Source organism: Hibiscus syriacus, unplaced genomic scaffold, assembly GCF_006381635.1.
Source record: "Hibiscus syriacus cultivar Baekdansim isolate YM2019G1 unplaced genomic scaffold, ASM638163v2 tig00000340_pilon, whole genome shotgun sequence".
Taxonomy (NCBI): Eukaryota; Viridiplantae; Streptophyta; class Magnoliopsida; order Malvales; family Malvaceae; genus Hibiscus; species Hibiscus syriacus.
This window is the reverse complement of record NW_024061783.1, coordinates 12,802,110-12,812,206: the sequence shown is the minus strand read 5'-3', so window position 1 is coordinate 12,812,206 and position 10,097 is coordinate 12,802,110. Positions and strand designations below refer to the sequence as shown.

At 33.4% G+C, this 10,097-nt stretch overlaps 1 pseudogene; it reads right to left on the bottom strand.

Annotated features, from left to right (window-relative positions):
- Positions 1–4,744: 4,744 nt before the first annotated feature.
- LOC120200065 lies at positions 4,745–9,153 on the bottom strand (annotated as a pseudogene).
- Positions 9,154–10,097: the final 944 nt, after the last annotated feature.

Sequence of the window (10,097 nt, the reverse complement as noted above, 5' to 3'; positions counted from 1 at the left end):
TTCATTTTGTTTAGGGGTTCTAGTTGCTGAAAAATTATTGCTAATCCTATTTGAATTACAAAAATCAATAATCCAATATTTTCAAATTTAGTACCATGATCACTCCTAACACATGAAATGGAGTAACTTTTTTATTTTGGATTACTTTTGAAAATGTGATGAATTTTTCTAATGCTTCATCTTTAGTACTTAAAAATATAACCCAAGTATATCCAGAATAGTCATCTACCAATACAAAGCAATATTGTTTTCTACCCAAGCTAGTAGTCCTAATTGGCCCAAAAAGATCTATATGGATCAATTGTAATACTCTGCTAGCTGATACATCATTAATGGATTTAAAGGAGGCTCTTTTATGTTTTCCTTTAGCACAAGCATCACATATTTTATCTTTATCAAATTTTAGCTTTGGCAATTCTCTTACTAAATTCCCTTGAATTAATCTTTGTAAAACACTCATGCTAGTGTGTCCTAGTCTCCTATGCCATAACCAACTATCATGTTCATCCTTAGCAACTAGGCACAAATTAGTCATATTAATGGAATCTAAATGCACCATGTATATGTTTCCTATTCTATGACCAATAAGCATAATCAGATTAGATGCAATGTCAATGACTTTACAACCATTTGATTCAAATAAGACATTGTATCCTTTATCGCATAATTGACTAATACTCAATAGATTATGCTTTAACCCATTCACATATAATACTTTTTCTATTTGTATGGAAGAGGTATTACATATAGTACTTATACCTTCAATGTAATCTTTTGAGTTGTCACCAAAGGTTACCACTCTTCCATTTTTGTCGTGAAGCTCTATAAACCGTCTCTTGTCTCCGGTCATATGTCTTGAGCATCCACTATCAAGGAACCATGAGTTTGAGCTTGTATTTCGTGCCTTGTAGCAATGCTCCTTTTCCTACAAACATAGATTAATTTCTAATTTTTGGTACCCAAATTCCTTTGGGTCCATATTCATTAGTTCCTAAAATCCTTGTCCCCTTAGGTATCCATTTGTTTAGGAAATCCTTATCTTTAGTAGTATTGATTCATTTAGGAACCCTAATACTCCTAACAATTTTACCATTAGAGGTTCTTTAGGGACCTCTATGATTGTAAGGTTTAAAAATCTTTCTAATATAGTTGGATTTTGAATTTTCTCCTTTTTCAAAATGTTTTGGTCCAACTCTATTGAAAGAAGCTTTAAGATCATCAATTTTCTTTTGATGATCATCATAGACTCTTGAAAATAAATTATGCAAATCAGAAATTTTCTTTTCAAAATCTTCGATTTTGATTTGCAATTCTTTAATTTTACTTTCAAGATCATTATTGGTCTTGGATATGAGATTATTTTCGTTTTTTAATTTTGAAATATCTTTCTTGTATTTTGTAAATAATTTCTTATAATCCAAAGTCAACTCATTGTATCCCTCTAATAACTCATCAAAAGAATAATCTTCGAAATCAAATGAGTTAGAGGATACCTGAGAATCTTCCCCGGTGGCCATCAAACACAGGTTCACTACTTCTTGTTCCTCTTAATTTGATGATTCATCATCATCGCTCCAAGTAGACATGTATGTCTTGTGCTTCTTCTTTGATTGACCCTTCTTCTTTAATTACGGGTAATCGTATTTGACATGCCCGGGCTTTTGTATTAATAGCAAATGATCAGGTCATTCTCCTTTGGTTCATTTTTGAAGCCTTCATTTCTTTTGAATTTTCTTTCTCTGTTGGGCTTCATTAATTTTCTGAACCGTTTGGCAAATAATGTCATCTCTTCATCATCGTCATCATCATCATCATCAGAATCACTCTCATCTTTTGTGGATTTGAGAGCAACTCCAACGTTTTTCTTTTTCTTTATCTCGTCCTTCTTCTCGAGGTCTACCTCATCTTGAATCATCATTTCATGAGTGATGAGAGAACCAATGAGTTCATCGAGAGTTAAAGACTTTAAATCTTTAGCTTTGATGATCACCGTCTTTTTTATTGCAAAGCTTTTGGAAGAGAATAAATTATCTTCCTCGCAAGCTTCTCGTTGGGGATTACTTCTCCAAACTCTTTAAGGCCATTGACAATCACGAAAAATCTATTTGTCATAGCTTTGATGTCTTCACCCAGTTTCATCCTGAAATTTTCATAGCTATGAGTAAGAATACTGATTTTAGATTCTTTTACCTCGTTGGTGCCTTCATGAGTAACTTGTAGTTTATCCCATATCTCCTTGGCAGTTGTACAAGATGCAACTCTCATGTATTCATCTGGTCCAAGTGAACATAAAAGAATATGGATAGCCTTTGAGTTGAGTTGGAAAATTCTCGTCTCTTCTTCACTCCACGTATTTAGATCTGTGGATGGTTCAGAGTATCTGTTCATCATGATCTTCCATGCTCCCATGTCACTAGCTGAAATGAAGTACCTCATCCTATTCTTCCAATAAGCATAGTTATCTCCATTGAAGAAAGGAGGCTTGTTGACGGGCAAGGACTCAAGAACGAAGTCGAAGTTTGATGTAGAGGTCATTGATGACTTGAATATCGATATAACTCTTCCCGAATTGACTCAAGAGATGGTAAAACCTTCAAATGAGTGTAGCTCTGATACCAATTGTTAAGTTAATCGATCGACGAAATAGCCAAGAGGGGGTGAATTGGCAATAAAAATTTTGATGAAAGCTTTTGCAGAAAATTGAAAATATTTGCACAACGATTTTAGAGTGGTTCGACTTTCCACAAATTCATTGATTTATCTTTCTTTTGAGGACAAAGAGTAACCTTACAACTTCCTCAAGAATTATACCCCAAATTATTGAGAACACTCTCTCCCAAAGAGAAAATTATAAATTTGCAAACTTTATAGAAAAACCTCACAAGGTAGATTGTTTGCACAATTCTAGAACAAGAAAAGAACACTCAAAGATGAATAAAATTGAGTACAAATGGTGTTCTTGAAAGCAAAATGAATATTGATTGTTTGCACAATTCTAGAACAAGAAAAGAACACTCAAAGATGAATAAAATTGAGTACAAATGGTGTTCTTGAAAGCAAAATGAATATTGAATGGAAAATAGGCTTGAAATGCACAAACTTGATGTTTAAGGCTTTCTCTTTTATTTTATCTTAATTCATGTTGATCAATGGCTTCAGAACTTGTTTAAATACACCTTAGATCAATTCTGAATGTTGGGGATCATTGGTGAAGTCAATAGAGCCGTTGTGGTATTTTTTCCATTTAAAAATTCTGTTAGAGCGGTACATTCAGCTATGTATCGATACAGTAATTACATTTGAAATTCAGGGGTATCGGTACATCCTAAGAGTGTATCGATACACCCCTACTTAAAAATCATTTTTAGCTCGATTATAGTTCAAAATACTTTGTAAAAATTGTTTCAAAAATATTTTAAGATTAAAATACAATTTTACACTTAAGTAAGGATCAAAATTGACATTTGAAAACTTGGAGTAATATTTTTGATATTCGAATAATTTAATCGAATATTATTTATAAAATCTAAAAATTTATTTATACTTTATTTTTTATATCTAAACATCAAAATATTTTTCAACACTTTTAATTAATAAATAAAATTTAAAGATTCTTAATCCTGTTGGATAATTGTTAATAAAATTGAGATGTTTTGATCAAACTTAACCTAGATAATTAAGTTGAAAGTTACTTTTTAATAGTATGAGATGATTAAAAGATAGAATATATTCATAATTTTTAGTTTATTAACAACCTATATACATCATGTAGACGTAGTTACTTGAACTTCAAATCTTCTAAGAGAAATAACATTCTTTTTTAGCATCGAGATAACTTAATAAGTTTGAAAGTTATAAATAGCATAGTAATGAAAATGAATGTTTGTCCATCATGATGTCAAGTGTGCACTACAGCAAAATAGACTTTTAACGACGTTTTTGTAGTCCTATATCGACGTTTGTAAGTGCTGCTAAAAGCACTCGCGGCGATAGTAAAAATGTCGCAAGACATAGTAATGAAAATGAATGTTTGTCCATCATGATGTCAAGTGTGCACTACAGCAAAATAGACTTTTAACGACGTTTTTGTAGTCCTATATCGACGTTTGTAAGTGCTGCTAAAAGCACTCGCGGCGATAGTAAAAATGTCGCAAGAAGCGCCGGTAATACCAGTAGCGGCGCTTGTGAAATAAAAATGTCGCAAAAAAGTCAAGATCTATAGCGGCATTTTTTTAAACAAACGCCGCAAAAGGTCTAGATCTATAGCGGCGTTTTTGGAACAAATGCCGCAAAAGGTCATATCTATAGCGGCGTTTTTGTTTACAAACGCCGCAAAAGGTCAGATCTATAGCGGCACTTTTGTATACAAATGCCGCAAAAGGTCATATCTGTAGCGGCGTTTTTGGATACAAACGCCTCAAAAGGTCAGATCTATAGTGGCATTTTTTGGAAAAACACCGTAAAAAGTCAAATCTATAACGGCGTTTGTTAATATAAACGTCGTAAAAAGTCATATTTGTAGTGGCGTGTTTGAAACAAACGCCGCTAATTACCAATCTTTAGCTAAGATTAATTTATATTTTACATATTTCTTTATGCTCTACATCACCTAAATTTAATATCATGTAACTTTATATAAATAATAACTATAAATTTTAACAACAAAATAAATTAAAATTTATAAACATTAAAATTAAATGTAACGTAGTTTGACATTGTTCTCTAGAATTTAGTCTAGGTTATTTCTCTAGAATGTAGTTCCAGCAGGAAAACAGGTTTCCGACACCCACCGTTGTCCCCCACAATCAAAACCCAAGATTTCATCACTCCATCCAACTCGATATCCCTCGGGCTTCCTCCAGAATTCAGCCTCTGCGTGATTAACCTTCACGACATGGTCTTCGTTGAGGGGATCAAGACTAAGCAGTTTATCTCTTAACTCCGTGAATGAGAACTCATTTATGTCTGGTTCATTGCTGTCAGGTGGGGTAATTTCTCTGGCCCTGCAGAAAACTATGTAATGCAGGTAACTGACTAAAAATTTTAAATTTACGCATAGCCATAAAAAAATCTGCACAAAGGTTGATATCAATCCATTACAACAAACATGGAATGAACAACAAAAAGTGTTTAACCAAAAAGGTTACCTATTCACCTTGTGAAAATCAAAAAACAGAAATATGGTTCTCAGCTGTTTGAATACCAAACCAGAAAAAAAAATCAGCATTTAGAATCAAAATCAGAACCACATGAAATATGGCCAAGGCACAACCAAACAGGCATCTATTATCTCTCCAAAAGTATATCCCTGTTGAAATTCCTCACCCTGAAGTTAATTATATACGAAAGAAAAAGAAGGATTTCGTTGATCCTATACGTTTGTTTCCATTCAAATTGATCAATAACTTTTCAACAATTGCTTGTTTCTTCTTCCATAGGAAAATGTAAATGCCCATTCTCTGCAGCTATTCACGAACAAATTGCCAAAAATTTAAAAAAAAAATACATTGTTATGCAAATTTTGACATGGATAAGGACCAGCTAAAATTATACCCTAAACCATAAAAAAAAGTAAGAAATAGTAGAAATTCCACTTTTCAGCTAGTCCAACCAATTCAAATAAGTCCCTGATTAAGACCCATTACTCATACTGACAGTTAACACAAATAATTTATCAGTTTATTGTTTCCTCGCCTTTTCTCAGTTACTCGAACAAGGTTACTAAAATCAACATAGAACTATAAATATAATGAATTAAAAAAGAATATTATAGAAAGGAAAAAGGAAGAGTTATTCCAAGCTACGCTATTACAGAGAACAAGAGGACCATCATTTCCATTGGCTTCGTTGCGTTTTCAACAAATTGGACAAATACCTAAAGAGAATAGCAGTACCTGTATTTCTTTATAGATTCTTTGTAAAGCTCATGGATATCTTGCATAGCCTCATCCTTAGAATATTTGGGTTTGAATTAGGGTGGACCTCGCAGTCTTGAAACAGGATTGCATGTCACAACAACAACGGTGTCGGTATATGGAATGTACAAGTACTTGATATGCTTATTCTAAGACAACATCTTCCTACAAGCAAAGTGGTAAGATGCTTTTAATGTTTGAGAATCCAGTATATGGAATGTACAAGTACTTCACGTGCTTACATTCAGACAACATCTTCCTACAAGCAAAGAGGCATAAAGCTCACAATGTTTGAGAATCAAATTCTTCATTCTTTGGTTTATGAACAGGAATATACAAGTACTTTTCCGACTAAAACTCCCAACGAAATTTGATAGTCAAACAGCATTGCCATAAGATAATTATCAGAAATAAAATAAATTACTTGTGGTTTTTCTTGAGGTCTTTCAAGTTTGAGACAGTTGTGTGCTCCACAAGCTCGTCTTTCAACATATTGAATGGTCGCTTCAGCAACCACCCCCAAGGCCTCCAAGACCACAGCGAGCTAAATAAAATAACTCCAGGTCTTTCTCTTTCGAAAGCTCTATTGTTCCCTTGGCAGGAGTAACAAGTTTCATGCTAACGATCTGTTCGTCAATGGGAGGCAATTTTGCTCCACTACCATGAAGGAGTTAAAAAGGACACATCTTCATACAATTCACTTCATCAATAATGAAACAAGCTCGACTCCCTAACTTTCCATTTCATCCAAAATTCACAGGTATATTGTAAGTTGTCACTGAACAGCCCTATACAATATAAAATATAACAAAAATTATGACAAATTGAAGACTTGGACGCTGACCAAACACCATTAATGTGATCCAAGGAACTAAATCTATGAAAACATTTTCTTTCTTTGTGCTTATATACTATTATCCATAACACAGGTAAATGAACTATAAAGCATGGGGGGAAAACCTGAAGAATGCCACCAATCTGCTGCTCTCTAATGGAAGCAAAGTTCTGAAGAGTTAGACCATAATCCTTAATCTCATCGACCAATTGCTGCACTCTTATCCCCGCTTGAACCCTCACCCTCTTATTACCTTATCCACCTCTAACACCTTATCCATCAACGCCAAGTTCACCATCCCTCCACGGGCCAACCCGATCCCATTCCGGGACAACCCGGACCCAACGGTAGCACTATCCCTTTTTTACTAATAAAAAACAAATTACCCAAATATAAGAAAGGTAAGTAATTTAATGCATTTAACATATGCAAGTAAAATGGGTATAGGGAGACTTCACCAGCACTGTCCAGTTCTTCCTCAGAGCATCCTGCCCAAAGCGGATGAGCTCGAAAAGCAGCTTCCTTGTTTGAAAATAAAGCCTGTACGGACGCACTATCCCTTTCGGGATCAGGAGCATTGTTCGAGAACGAAACTATGAAACTGTAATATGACGACACAAAGGCAACTCAAAAGTTTAAACCTAGAAATGATATCCTAAAACGAAACAACGCAACTCAATCCTTCTGAAATTATGTTGATTTGGCAATTAATTAAGAAAAACAGCATTCACATCGGGAAATATACTTAAATTTGACGAAATCAACTAATAAAAATAAATCATCGACCGAATATATAATCATTAATCACTTCCGGTTCGTAGCAAATCACGTAAAATCTCGAGTCTCTATATACAATTAAAGATGAGCAAATTAAAAAAACAGAAAGGAAAATAGCAAAACAGATTGAGAGACCTTTGGATAGATTAGACGAAATCAGCGGCGTTAGGCTGGCGCATACGCTCTAAAAAATCTTGCAATCCTAGGAAAACGTCTGAGTTCTCCATTTTTCGGTAACAACAGTCTGATTGTTTGACAGTCTCCTAGCAGACGTTGATTATAGACTAGAACGAGAGCGTTTTTTCTTAGAGGAGAAAGTCTTCTAGAATAAGAGTGCCTGGTTTAAGGTGAGATGCAGATGCAGACATCAACCAAAACAAATAACTAAATCCATGTCCTTTCAAAACAGTGAGGGAAGCGATAACAGTGAAGCGGTGGAGCTGAAAGATTAAGAACGGCAAGGGATCACTTCGTTGTTGCTCATTGTGAAGGAATTGCATAAAGGAGAAAGAAACAAGCTTGATTTTAGCAAGAAAAGGGGAATCTAAAACCCTATATACGATAAAAGGGGAGAAAAGGGGAATTTAAAAGGTAAATATTATTGCGGCATTTATTTAAAAAGCGCTACTACAGGTAAATATTATTGCGGTGTTTGTATAAAAATACCGTTAAAGTTCTAATTTATTATGGTGTTTATTGAAAAAATGTCACTATAGGTTAAACCTATTGTGGCATTTATATAAAAATGCCGCTAAAGTTCTCATTTGTTACAGTGTTTATTGAAAAACGCCACTATAGGTGAACTCTATTGAGGTGTTTATATAAAACACCACTAAAGTACTAATATGTTGTGGCGTTTATTGAAAAAACGCCACTATAGATAGATCTATTGCGGCGTTTGTCAAAAAACGCCACTATAGATGAACTTTATTGCGACGTTTGTAAAGAAACGCCGGTAAAGTTACCATTTTATGGTGTTTGGAATGTAAACGCCGCTATATGTTTAAATTAGTGGCGTTTACTCTAAAAACGCCACTAAAGAACATTTTTGTTATAGTGGTGGCTCCAAACTTGATTGAAGAAGAAGAAAAAACTCTGCAATGTTACAACAAGCCAATATGCTTTGACAACTAAATTCCCACTTTATAGACATCCAAAACAATTTATGAAGATATATGCTATTCAACTATATTCAATTTATATAACGATGAAGCAAGTGATTTTGGTGGTAAACGAATAGTTGTTATTCCTTGAAGTCATGGATTCAAACACTAGGAATGTTAGAGGTATGAGCATTTAATGTCAAATGATTAAGAGTTATCTTTAAATTTTTTATTGTTATCAAAATACCAAGTTTTAGGGTCTTTAAAAACCAGAAAGTGGTTCAGGAGTCAGTTACGCGTGGGGAAGGATTAGTACCCCACAACGCCCAAAAAATTGTTAAATAGTTTATTACCCCATATTTAGAATAAAAAATTATGAGTTTGAACTTTATCTAATTTAAAAAATCATTACGGATGCAAATTTTAAAAGGGTATTCGTTTATTAAAGTCAATAACATTCGCCCCCTAGCATGAATGCGGGAGATCAGCTATTGTGCCCAATAATCGGACATTACCTCGACATTTTAGAAATCATGATGCAATCTTGAAAAGGATGTCAACCTATTTCGGGAATCACCAGTAGTCACCCCCTAGCATACTTGCGGGAGATATACTATTGACTCCATAATAAGTGAACATTGCCTTAGGTTTTAAAATAAGATGCAATCAAACAGTTTATCATTAACCCTAATTAAACTAAGAGTAGATTACGAGTTTTTCTAGCTTAAAGTGTCAAATTATGAAAATTAAATAATCTAGAGCCATAAACCTAAAAAAGTAGGCTCTAATATTAATCCTAATTGATTTAAATCAGTTATGCAATTCGAGGAATTAAATTGGAACCTCGAGAAAAAGCGATGACCAAGTTAAGAATTACCTTAATTTAAGGACTAAATGTGAAATTAGGCCTACGATGGAGTCTCTAATATTAATCTTAATTAATTTTAATTAATTATGCGATCTAAATAAATTAAAAGGTTTTTTTAGGTATCAAACCGAAAGGAAATTAAATTTAAAGAATAAATTAAAGATATGTCAATCTAAAATGCAATGTAGCAAAAGAAGGCATTTGATAAAAAATATGAAACATGCATATATATATTTTTGGGGCTAAAATAGAATAAACAGAAAATAAAGCGCAATAATTAATAGACTAAAATTAAAGTACTGAAAAATTAAGGGTAAAAAATAAAATTAAAATATAAAATTAAAGCAATGAAATTAATGGACTCAAATTAAATAAATAAAACGTAAAGGGTAGAAATTAAAATGTGCATAAAATTAAATAACAAAATTAAAAGAGCAATAAAAATAAAATGTTAGTGTTAATTTTTTAATATTTAACCCATACCATAAATAATGCGAGTCGTACCACGGGGCGGGTCGTCACAAGGTTGTACTATGGTTCGAACATAAAATAAATAAATACATAAGTGGTTAGCGGTTAGTAGAGTCCGAACCGTAATA